Genomic DNA, 12,274 nt, shown 5'->3' on the forward strand with positions numbered 1-12,274 from the left:
TTTATTTATTTAAACATAAATTCTACCCTCCGTGCCAGCTTACTCGCAGCTGTGGCTGCTATGTGAGACTACGACAGGAAGTGTGAATGACAGGGGGAGAAACTCTGCAGCTGTCGCTGTAGCTGCTTTTTGGTGAAAGGTCGTCGCTCGTTGTTTTTAAGAAAGGTAAACTCAATAGGGATCGATAAAGCCTCCAGATCAGTCTAGAACAACTTTTTCAAACCGCCCCCTACACACTCTCCCTACCCAGTGATCTATAAATCCCTCCACAAGCGAGTCTGCATGGATGCCAACTCGCTGAACACGTGCAGCGCTAAATTGTGTCTGGTGTCAGCCATGGATGAAGCAACATACAAATGTAAGTTCCACGCACATGTGCCTGCACAAACACTGTTTAACTAACACAAATATTTAATGGTTGTAATGCAGATGTTCGCAACTTAAGATGTACATGTCATTGATTAAGGTCTGCCTTGCATTTGTTCAGACATTTCGTGTTTATTTGAGTGTTTAATATTTACAAAAAAATAAAATAATTCATTCAAGAGAGAGAGAAACATGAAAAACTCTTCAATAAAAAAAGAAATGCAGCCAAAGAAGCGTGGGAGTAAGTTTCTTTTGTATTTTCTATGTTATATTTCCTTTTTTTTCTTAGTTTATCTGTTTCTGCCTGAGATCGAGTGAAGTTTCTGTCCCAAAGCTGTATTTATACCCTACACCGATGAAGTGAACTTCATTCAGCTGCGAGTGTGGTCACGGAGTCATGGGGTGCTTCTCAAAGCTCCAAAGTTCCATCCTCGCCTCCTCCACTTGCGTCTTAGTCCCGCCCACCAGAGATGCATGCCAGGGACGCGAGGAAACAAAGAGAGGAGAGAGGAGACGAGGAGGTTCATTTTATGAGCATTGAGATGTCCTCTCCTCCGGAGCGTCACATGAACAGTGGCGTTTTCTCCCGGAGGCCAAGGGAAGCCATGCTTCCTCTCTTTTTTCAGACTGTAGCAGTGCTTTAATGAAAATACTCCTTCCTAACAGTTTCGATAATTCTTCTGTGTTTCGTCACTATCATCTCTCCCTTATTGCTCTCCTCTACTTATTGAGCATTTTACGATGTGTAAAATAGCGCCCTCCTAAATGTTATGCTGTGAATGAGTGGTGATAATATGATACTGCACACTGTTGCCTGCAAGGAAGCCAAGCCGAGTTGGCGTCCCTTGGTGAAAAAAAAAAAAAGAATGATTAACCAATCACATGAGGCTGCGGTCATGACACTGCTCACCTGTGATTGGCCAAGACTGTGTCAAGGGAAGCCACCCTGTCTTTGGCCTCAAACCAATCAAATCACAGTATCCTCATCATCATCAAGCCATCATCAATGAAATCAGCGATATTAGCACATTAGCAGTGTGCATGAAGCTGTCGGTTGTGCGTTTGAGTGGGCGGTTGAGTAAATTGATAAGATATTTAAGCTAAGTCAAGAGGACAATGTACGTGTGTGAATGAGTGACTGAGTTTCATGCCTGACACATCTGGAGTGACCCAAATGATTTCCCTGTCATCTTCCTCAGTGATGTCATGCAGCTTCAAGCAGGCCAGGCCAGACTGACGACGTTATGCAATGAATATCCTATCTTAAATCAAGAGCATTTTAAATTGATTTGAGAGCAGTATTATATTGATTTCACGCTCAGATTTTGTGATATTGTCTCTAACTCTGCTCTTGCGCTCAAATTTGCTCTGCGTTTGTTGTCTGTTGTCCGGTCTCTGGGGCTCTTTCGAAAGCCTGGCTCCCACCACAGGATTTTAAAAATCTTATAAGATTCTGAAATTTGGTTGTATCTCACACATAAGGAGAATCTTCACAGATCATCTTCTCTTAAATGTTAAGCACGCACTATCTAGAAGATTTGAAAATACTGACCACCACACACTAGAGGATTTCACCAAGATTTGCCTATGTGACCACAGAGAGTGATGCACCACATGTGCTCAGTTGTTTGATCGGAGGTTTTTAGCGCACTCAGGGCCGGCCCTCCCCCGCCGCCACTAGGGGCCCCCCGAATTGACTGTGTCTGATGGTCTGACCCACAGACTGCCATCTGACATTACTTGCTTCAGACTAACCTGGCAACCACCCAACACGTAGTAAGCTCAGTGTCGCTGATTGGGCGGCAGCCGCAGCCTGATATGTGCCAAAATATTTGGTTGGTTGATCAAAAACCGGCATCAAGGAGGATGTTTAGAAGAGGAGGAAAAAAAAAATAAGATGAAGCGCGTTTATCCTTCAGGTGCGGAAAAAAGGAAAAAGAAGAAGGGGTACGAACAAAAGAGAGATATGCAAGGTAATTTTTGAAAACATTTGTTGATTGTTTTGTGGATACTATGAACGTGCGTCTTATTTTTAAATGCACTTGTCGTCCTTGATATATTTGGCTCAGCTGACGGTAACCAAATCGTTGTTGCTAATGCTATTGCTGTTTAGCTCGCGGCGCGTCATTTTCTAGGTACAGACAGCTTCTATATTGATGTGTTTTCTTGTATTGTTCCTGCAGCTTTCACATTGTTTAAAGGATGAAGTAGAACTATTTACTCACCCAGAAGGCTTTCCTGATCCAAACAGTGCTTCAGGAGACCATGATGAAATATTGGAGAAAAACACGAGTTTTTGGATGATTAATGCAGTTTTAGAAGCGGCGCTATACATGCCCTATGTATGTGCTACCATTATACGAATATCTTCTGAAGCACCGTTTGGGTCAGGAAAGCCTTCTGGGTGAGTATATTGTTCTACTTCATTGTATAAACAATGTGAAAGCTGCAGGAACCGAACTTTTCCTTTAGTTAGACATGTTAAAAACTCGGTCTGGTCAAAAGATATATATAAAAAGTATGTATTAAAATAAACTAAACTGGTGGAATCCAACCTTTTTCTACTGGTCTTCACTGGAAATAGGTAATCAAATATTATCAATACACATTGAACATATACTAATATGAAATAATTTATGTTGTTTATCACTAAGTAAGACCTAACGAAAATAGCCTACCTAGTAAAATATCAATAACATATCTATGAATGCAAAATTAATTTATGGTTCAGATTTTAGTACCATTTTTATTTTGAATGTATTTAGACTACTTTGATTTACCCTTAACATTATTTTTTGCTCACACAAACTGTAAAAACAAAATATTCTCTTTTTCAGAGGGATCATTGCTCAAGTGTTTTGGTGGTGCGCTTGGACAGTCGTCAAAGGAGGCTGACACAAGAGATAATGTCACTGGTAAGTAAAAATATTCCATTGCCTTTTTTCAGTAGTTTTGAGTACAACCCGAACATAACTAGTTTTCCCCTTGCCACTTTAAAATACTGCAGTGAAACTTGTGTTTTTTCTTGTATTCAAATATGAACTTGTGTTTTTTAATATTGTTTTATCTACTCTGCACATAATGCATACTATATCTATGACTTTACTTTAATCACAGCAGCTGAAGGTGACTCTACTGCTGCTTCAGTAGAGACTAGTCTGCAGCAGCATACAACAACGGATGATGTTGCTGGTAAGTATACAAGACAAAAAGGTATTTTTTATAGTGCTGGGCAAGTTAACGTGTTAATTTTGCAGTAACCCGTCAACCTATTAACGCCGTTAAATATTTTATCGCACATTAGTGCATGTTGCTCACATGCTTTTATTTTGTAAATGTCTGTCGCTGACCGGAAGTGAAACTGGCGGAAAAACACGATGAGTAACCAAAACAAGCATGGAGAAGAGGGGCATTTCGGCTATATTTTTTCATCCATCGCCAGTGTTTTCATAAAGTCAGCTCGTCTACTGTCTTCAGACTAGGACTTTGAGTTTGACAGTTGTCCTTACTGGTTTGAGCCTGAGTACATGGACGAGGAGCTCCATGAAACGAAGGATGCAGAGGGAGAGAGACGAAGAGCTGGCTCGAGAACAACAAACAGAAGCACGTCTACGACTCAATGCAAACTGGTGGTGCGCTTGTGGACAGTGTTCGCCTATGGCAACAGAAGAGGAGTGTGTTTGTGATAATGATGGATAGCGATGGATGAAAAAATATAGCCGAAATGAGCGATTTTGCAGAGATTATGTTCCGCGCTGAAGCTCCCTTGCCGTGGCCCCCGCTAAGTGCGGCTAAAATCGGCTGGATCTAAATAACTTCTGAAGGACTCCAAGCTGCACGATGTTTCTCTTAGTGAGTATATCAGCATGCACACACCTATAAATAAGGTCCAGGTGTCAAAAAAACGGAGTTGCCCTTTAAAGGCGCTCGCCGCTTAATGTATCAGTCCACGCGCATGGCGTGCCAGATATAAACAAACGCAGAGACACGCCAGGACAAAGAGACACGATGAGAACTAGAGCCTTATTTAGCGGTGTTTTTGTATGAAAGCAACGCGCTGAAAATTCTCAAAAGAAAGCGTGAATGCAGACCGATATCAGAGTTTTTCGGTGGGAGTCCTTTTATTTGTGTTTTTGGTCAAGTAAAATATGGCCCAGTCTGAGTGCAGAGGAAACCGTCTGACGAGCAGGGAGGGGGTGTTTGGTGCGAGCGCTCTGGGCTTCTGCTGCACAAAAACACTGCTGTAGGGGTAATTTCTGCCCTAAACCTTGTGATAGGATCCAACTTATTCCATCCTGGGGTATCACTTTAATGCCCCGACAGTGGCAATAAGCTTTAATTTTGTATTTACATTTTGTAAATTTGATTTGCACTAAATATGTGATTTAACTATAACTGTATAACAAGTACTGATTTAGTGTTTGCATGACAGATGTTATGGCACTTTCACAATGCGATTAATTATGATTAATCAGGGAAATCATGCGATTAATTACAATTAAAAGTTTTAATCGTTGCCCAGCCCTAATTTTTTACCTTGACATGTTTCGACGTGCACGCTGCCGTCTTCTTCAGAAGCTGTCATCCAGACAGCTGTGTGGTGTCTTGAAAGCAACAAATAAAAAAGATGGATAAAAGAATCAATAGAGATCAGAAAACGGACACAATCAACAGGGATGAAGGAGCCTTCCAGCTCTTGCACACCTGGGACACACTTCTCTAGAGGCCGTCAGGCAACGGGGGGCGTAGCTGGCGGGACAGACCACGTGATCAATCTGTCCCGCCAGCTACTACCGGAAACAGCTGACAAAAAGACACCTCACAGCCGTCGGGATGACAGCTTCTGAAGAAGACGGCAGCGTGCACGTCGAAACATGTCAAGGTAGAAAATACCTTTTTGTCTTTAAAAAGAACACTAAAACAATTAAGGTATACTGATTAAGTTCATTCTAACACATTTAAAATCTAAGAAAAGAACTAACCACAATGATGTTCATGTTATTTCATTTCAGGCCCATCATCAGCGTGTCAAACGTCATCTTCATCCCTACCTGTGGCAAGTTCCAGTGATACAGTTGGTAAGTTTTGTTTGCTACCACAATGTGTTTGACTTTGATCAGAATGTTGTTAAAAAAAAGGGCTGTCTTTAAACCTAACTTACAATTTGGAGGCAATAGTCACCAGTTATTCTGTATAGAAAAGTAACTCACTCCAAACAGAAATACAATGCTTTCTTATTAATGTTCCATCACAGCAAAGCTTTGTGTTAAGGCTCCAACAGTAGACTCCATGCAGTTCATGAATCGAAAAAATTACTACTCCATCAACGTGCAGGTAATCTGTGATGCTGACTGCCAAATTCTCAACATGGTGGCTCGGTGGCCTGGAGGAACCCACGACTCCTTTATTCTCCAGAACAGCACCGTGGGGATGCACTTGGAGGCAGGGGCTTTGAGAGATGGGTGGCTTGTGGGTGAGTGTAACTTATCTTTTAAGACCATAATATCAAATCTAAAAGTGTGTCCAGTTTGTGCCGATTCTTTTTTTTTATTTCTACCATTTAGGTGACCGTGGATATGGTCTTAAAACCTGGCTAATGACTCCATTTGCTGATCCAGAGACCCCTCAAGAGGTGCGGTCTAATACCATTCATGCCCACACGTGCGCCGTAATAGAGCGCACATTTGGGCTGCTGAAGGGCCTCTGGATGTGCTTAGATACAGCTGGTGGTAGACTCCTCTACGCCCCTGAGAAAGTTTGCAGAATAATCCTGGCATGCTGTGTCCTCCACAACCTTGGCATGGCCCATGGCGTTCCTGCACCACCCGGCGCTGAACCACAACCAGACAGGGATGGGGACACACCGCTAATTGCAGGTGCTCCTGGCAGAGCAGCAGTTCAGGCTCGCTACGAACTACTGCAGCGGCTTGAAGGTGAGCACTGAAAGCTCTTAAACAACGCTTTCCACTTTACAAATTTACATTTCAGGCATTTTACAGTATATGTAATTTGAAAACTTGCGACTGCATTGAACTGTGTACCACATAGTTTTACTACACATCACAATAGACACAAAGACACAACATGGATTTGTCATTGGATTAATTTTTTAGGGGCTCAATTTTCAGTCGGTAGTACTCCTCCTGTAACTCAACTTCTGCAAACTGTAGACATCCATAGTCAAATGTTCTTTCCTGCAGGGATGGTATCAGAGCAGCAGGCACAGCAGGCAGGAATGGTGTTTGAGCAGCAGCAGCGGCGGGCAGGCTGAACTCTGATGTTTCAGGCTGAGCGTCGTACACCTGTGATGTTGAGGGGCCCGGTTCCTCTGATAGCTCCATGCTACTGAAAGGGAAATATGTTTAATTATTGTTTTGTTCTTTTTGATTTAGAATAATGACCGTAAATAAGAAATATGAGAAATGACTTATGCATGAACACTGTTCATATTTTGTTTACCTGCCTGTTGCTATACGAAAACTCATTTGTCTTACCTTTGTTGCATTTCAATGACCTGCATCATCAGAGTGTCAATGCCTTAGCTCAGCCCAGTGATACTTACTTCTGACTGCCCCAGTATATCAAACACTGTTTCTGCAATCTGGGACAGCTGCCTACCAGGTGGTCCACCCCCTAAAAAGAAATCCAGTGACTAATATGTCCAAAGTTATTAAGCATTTAAATTAACTTTGCCAGCAGGAATTAGTAAGTGGTATATTGCTCACCTGTGCATGAAGATTCACGTTTGTGTGCTGCAATCTCCTCTTTTGCTTTTGACTGCAGCACATACCACCGCTTCTCGCAGTCTTCACTTGTCCGCACAACAAGTGGAAAGGAGGCATTTATCCGTTGTGCTATTGTTTCCCATGCTTGCTTCTTGGCTTGTACTGTGATACTGGGGCCAAATTTACCTCTTCAAAACACTTTTATGCTCATTGACCAATTGAGCCAGAAGCAAACACTGTTCCTCTGTCCAGTTGGGTTTTCTTGTTCTTTTCTTCTCCATTGCTGTTCACTGGTTTGTGGTAGATTTGAAAGACAACCAACACTGCTTCTTATTATAGGCTGGTCAGCAATCACAGACATCAATGAAGGCTGAGACATTTTACTCTCATTAATACCAAACTGAGTTCGCATGTTGTAAACTGAAAGTCCAAAAATTACCAGCATGGCAATAAGAATAAGCAAATAAATATAACTATCACTATGTGAATACTGTGCATGTGGGTCTAAGTTGTCACATACTGTGTAGGGTTATCTTAAAGTATAGCTTACTATTAAGATAACATATTTTCTTTTAAGCGAACTACTATTTATAATGACACAGTCTTCATAAGATAAGATTCTATGATTAATTTTTTTTTGAGGGCCCATACTTTGCCCATTATCACCAAAAGTATATGTTTTATTTATTTTTTAGGATCAACCAATCATAGCTCTTAAAATGATGACTCAAACCTAGTAACATAGTCAACCACACCTCCTCACTAATAAAGGAGTTTCTGTCCATTCCTTGCTCAGAGTTCTCTGAAAATGTTCTGGAATAACTCTTAAGCTAAGACTCCTTACTAAGAATTTTTAGGTTAAGTTAGGAGCTCTCTAAGAGGACTCTCAGAATCTTTAGGAATACGGGCCCAGGCTTCCATTTCCCTGAGTCAGCTCATTATTTTCCTAGATTTTTTTCTTTAAATTAAATTCCTTCCTTTAATTCCTGAATTCATTCAGCCATTCAAACTTCAAAATTCATTTATCCATTTATTTATTTCCTTTCATCCAAGAGTTCATGACAGGCTCTTTCAGATTTCTGCATTCAGCATTTCAGCGCAAGCTTTCCAGGACTTCATTCAACCATTATCAGACGCATCTTCAGCATTCTGCATTAGCAATTCAGCACAAGCTCCTTCAGCATTCTGCATTTCTTCAGAATTTGCTCTTCTAGTTGCAGTGTGCTGTGCCGCAGTGCAGCTGCAGAAAAACAAGCGCTGTTTGACAGAAAGTAAAACAATTGTCTCTCTCCTCTATTTTCCCAGATGGCCATGAAGGTTCACAGTACAGCCTGGAACACATAGAGAGACACTTTTACTCCTGCAAACAGTGCTGATACTAGAGCCGGATCTAAAAGACACGGAATCCCAGTCAGGCTTTTGCACATGGCAGGGCACAGGACATAGAGAAATACAGACAAGGGCCAATTCACAAAGAATGGATTGTGGCAGCTTCATAGCATTTTTGAACAGTGAATCAATTGTTCAGCTCTCTGTCTCACTGTCTGAATTGGAAACCCAGCCTGCAAACTTCTTCCTGTCCCCAGACCATCACCACTTGTATGAATTATTTAACCCGATATAATAATAATAATAATAATAATAATAATAATAATAATAATAATAATAATAATTAAAGCTGCAAGCAGAGATAAACAGGCCCTCTTCTCACATGCACCTACTGAGGAATGTCACGGCCGTTGCATGTGCAGCAATATCTGCCTCCGCAAAGAGCTATGTATGGAGGAGATAAGGTCTGGTCTCCACAGCAAGCATACAATGAGTATGAGTACTTTGATAAAGTAATCTGATTACTAGTTACTGATTACTCATTTAAAAAGTAAATTAGTTACTTTACTGACTACTTTATTTTAAAAGTAACTAAGTTAGAGTACAAGTTACTTTGTTGATTACTTTCAGCAGCTGCCGCCAACACCTGTAGCTGCATAATCTGGCAAAAATTGTACAATGACATTAAAATGAATTATAATATGAGCCCACATATTTTGTATTTAAGTAACATGCAGACATTGGTAATTGTAAAATGTGTACTTTACAATCAAAAACAAAAATATTCATTTTACACATTTTGAATCTCAAAATTCAACTAACGAATGCTTTTACAGTTCCATTTTTTGGTGCACTGCGCAATTTTTTATTTAAATTATTTTCTCTATAAATTCTTTTTTTTTTTTTTCAGTCTAGTTTGGTTTTTATCAGTTTCATTTTTCTTACAGCTGTAGTCTATTAAACCTGTATTTATAATACAACAAGCAAACTAAATGTTGCTGGAGTGCGGGCTCACATAATCCTCAGTACCCTGCTCGGGGCACCCCAGTCTAAATAGTCTGGGCACGCCCCTGCTTGCCACTGTTGTAGCCTACGTTATGTTGCTCTGCTCCTCAGCGATGGATGTGCTAAACAGAGGGTTCAGCTCTTGGAATAGAGGGAGTTCCAATGAAAGACGGGACTCACCTTTCCCCAGGTAAAAATCAAACAACTTGTCAAGCGTTTATGGCCGCAGTGCGCAAATCTCTCTCTGATTGATTCCTAAATGTTTGAGTCAAATATCTTAAGCAAACTGCCAGTGCAGAGCATACTTGCCAACTTTGAGACCTCAGAATTCGGGAGATGTTTGCGGGGGGGGGTCATATTGATGTGTTGTGATATCCGTTCGGTCACCGTGTTTAATCAAAAAGTCAGATCTACAAAATGTGCATGCAGCATATCCCATCCCCTTCGTACTGTCCTGGATAAACGGGAATTCTCTTTTCCACTCATTCTGGAGTACTTTCTCTTCTTACTCATTTCTTCTTCTGCTTCTTTTTCTTCTTCTGTTCTGAGGGTGCGTCTCAAAGCTCCAAAGTTCCATCCTTCCTTCCTCCACTTGCGTTGTTCACTTGCGTCTCAGTCCCCCCCACCAGAGATGCATGGGAGAGAAGCGAGGAAATGAAGAGAGGAGAGAGGAACGGAGGTGATTTGTTTTTAGAGCAATGGGACATCCTCTCCTTCGGAGCGTCACTTGAGGTGATGTGTTTCATTGATGACGGCATCAGCTGATCACTTCTGGATCATCTGTCAGTCAGCTCTAACAGCTGTTTGTGTGTCTGCACATGTGCGCTGTAATAACTGATCAAACATAAACAGTAACAGAGCTTTGTCTGTTCCTTTAACCAGTTTACCAAACATGTTACCATGAAGAAAACCTGCTCTCTGTTTATTCTGTGTGCTGTTTAGAAGCTCATATGGATCATTTTTTCCAGTAAAATGCATAATTGTGAGATTATTTATGAATTATTTAGCCTTTATCTAGAGCTCATCTGATTGTGAACTCTGAAGCTTATTAATAAAAAACACCTTACTGTGTCTCAGGAAGATATTATCAGTCAGTTTTCTATATTAATCCTCTGTTATATGGAGTCGATGATGTTGTGTTCAGCGTTTTTTGCTTTAAACTCACAGCGAACACTTAATTACCAGATTTATGATCAGTTTCTGAACGATCCTCTGTGCCTGTCCTCAGCTCGTCTTTTCTCTCATTAAACTCCGTTGTGTTTGTGAAGTTTAATGTGAAGTCTGAGCTGCTGCAGCGTCAAATCAGAGAGTGATTTTCCATATGGGGGCGTGTCAATCAGTGAAAAGACTTCCGCAAAGCCGGCTCTCGTGTCTCCTCGATCATCACTCCTCCAATCACTCTCCTCCATCCTCTCTCCTCTCTCCCCTCTCCTCGGAGCGCAGTTATCGCTTTGGGATAGTCTTTAAAATGGCGACTGGGAAAGTACTTCCGGTGTCGTGAAGGAGATAGGACGGAGGAAGCATGAAGTTAAAGCACGAAGTTAACGCATTGAGACGCACCCTGTTTGCCGCGCTTGACTTCGCGCTGAGGTGTAACCGTTATTAATGTCTGGACGGTGCCCAGTCAGAAAAATTGCAGCGCATCCGGGAAATAGCTTCTTCGTTTTGTGCAGCAGAAAATATTTTTTAAACAACAGTTGCTCTCTCTCCTCGGTCACCCAAATTTTGCCATGCGCGTCATTCCCCAGGGGCGGTCATTTATCTCTCGTCTTTTAGATAAGGCTTCCTCAGTCTCCAACCTGCATGACACCGTTTCATTAGATGAGGGCTGTCGCTCAGACCTGCGCTTCTGGTCTCTCCTATTAGATCAATGGAACGGCGTCACTTTTTTCTATAACGAGCGTGTGCAGTCCTCAGATTCTCTTCGGCTTTTCACGGATGCGGCTCCATCCGTGGGTTTTGTTTTTTTTTTCCAAGGCCAGTGGTTCGCTAGCCACTGGCCTCTGGATTTTCCTCGGCTCCTTCTCGGATCCTTCTTCCGCGCTGTATGAGATCTATCCAATCGCGGTGGCATGCCACGTGTGGGGGCATCACTGGCGGCGCATCGAGGTGCTTTGTGACAATCAGGCCGTGGTTTGTATCATCAATAAAGGGCGCTCCTCCGCTAATGACATCATGCCTTTCATGAGAAGTATCACTTGGTCAGCTATTACCAACAACTTGATTATCACTGCTCGTCACATACCTGGTCATTTCAACGCTTTAGCTGACGCACTCTCCCGTTTTAAATTCCAGACCTTCCGCAGCATCTGTCCAGAAGCCAATCCAGCTCCAACGCCAGTTCCTTCCCTCAAGGAGTTAGCTCTCTTTTAGGGCAGACCTCTTTGTTTAGATACATGGAGGCTGCCAAAAGTTACATGAGGAAGGGCTTGGCAGCTTCCACCCTGAAATTGTACGATTTTGCTTGGAAAACATTTGCAATGTTTTGCTTATCCATCAATGTGCCACTTAAACCCGTCCAATTAAAAACTATTTGTGCATTTATTTGTTATTGCATGGACGTTCGCTATTTCAAACCTCAATATATCTGTGGTTTGGTTGCCGGCATCCAGTTTAACATTAGGTGTTCTGATCCTGCCTTCCCAAGCATTTTTTCCAATCCTGCCATCAAATTGTTGCTGAAAGGAATTTCTAAAGCGTCTCCCTCAGCTCCTGACCGCAGATTACCCATTACTCTGTCCATTTTACACAAAATACTTTCAGTTCTTAGAGAAGGTGTTTTCTCTCCTTATGTTGACACAATGTTAGAGTCCATATTTTTGTTAGCCTTCTATGCTTTCCTCAGAAGC

Source organism: Halichoeres trimaculatus, unplaced genomic scaffold, assembly GCF_033239565.1.
Source record: "Halichoeres trimaculatus isolate MK-OKI-2021-1 unplaced genomic scaffold, fHalTri1.1 fHalTri1_scaffold_10, whole genome shotgun sequence".
Classification (NCBI taxonomy): Eukaryota; Metazoa; Chordata; class Actinopteri; order Labriformes; family Labridae; genus Halichoeres; species Halichoeres trimaculatus.